We start from the raw sequence: 962 nt of genomic DNA on the forward strand, positions 1-962 counted from the left end.
TTATAAATAGTGCTGCAGCGAACATGGGGGTGCAGATATCTCTTTGAGATACTGATTTCATTTCCTTTGGATAAATACCCAGAAGTGGGATTGCGGGGTCATATGGTAGTTCTATTTTAAAGTTTCTGAGGAACCACTGCACCGTTTTCCATATTGGCTGTATCAATTTATAGTCTCATCCAACAGTTTACAAGGTTCTTTTCTCCACATCCTTGCCAGCACTTGTTATGTGTGTGGTTTTTTTTTTCCCCTTGATAATAGCCATTGTAACAGAAGTGAAATGAGATTTATTTTTGTTTTATTTTCATTTTCTCTGGTAATTAGTGATGTTGAGCTCCTTTTCACATACCTGTTGGCCTTTTGTCTTTTTTTGAGAAATGTCTACTCAGGTCTTTTGCCCATTTTTGAATTGGGTTATTTGTTTTTGTTTGTTTGTTTGTTTGTGGCTATAGACTTATTTGACTTCCTTATACATTTTGAATATTAACCAAAATGTGTGGTCTGCAAATATTTTCTCCCGTCCCATAGGTTGCCTCTTCACTCTGTCGCTTGTCTCTTTTTGCTGTGCAGAAGCTTTATAGTTAGATACCATTCCACTTGACTATTTTTGCTTTTTTTGTTCCCTGTGCTTTTAGGGACATATTTTTAAAAAAAAATCATTGCCTGGGGGGAAGGGTCAGGAGTCAGCTAATTAAAGGTGGGGGTAGTTGTGCTGGGGTGGGGATGGGGTGAGTGTCTAGCAGAGGCAGAAATGGTAAAAGGTAAAGTTTGTTCCCAGAGAGAATATCATACGGAAAGGCTCAGTGCTTTTAGCAAACTAAAACTGTCATCTGGCAGGAGTCACCAGAGGCTAAATCAATGAGCCTTGTAAGCTGTGTAAAGAGAAATAGGGAGATTTTATCCTGAGTCAAAGGCAAACATGAGTAACAAAGTCAGATTTGCCTTTAGAAAGATCACTCTGG

The 962-nt window shown here is 38.6% G+C and overlaps 1 protein-coding gene across 1 annotated transcript in view; it reads left to right on the forward strand.

Moving 5' to 3' along the window:
- SPEF2 (sperm flagellar and cilia associated 2) overlaps positions 1-962 on the forward strand; it is a 164,861-nt gene that overhangs the window by 33,466 nt on the left and 130,433 nt on the right. The window lies entirely within an intron of this gene.

This window comes from Hipposideros armiger, unplaced genomic scaffold, assembly GCF_001890085.2.
Source record: "Hipposideros armiger isolate ML-2016 unplaced genomic scaffold, ASM189008v1 scaffold_1214, whole genome shotgun sequence".
Classification (NCBI taxonomy): domain Eukaryota; kingdom Metazoa; phylum Chordata; class Mammalia; order Chiroptera; family Hipposideridae; genus Hipposideros; species Hipposideros armiger.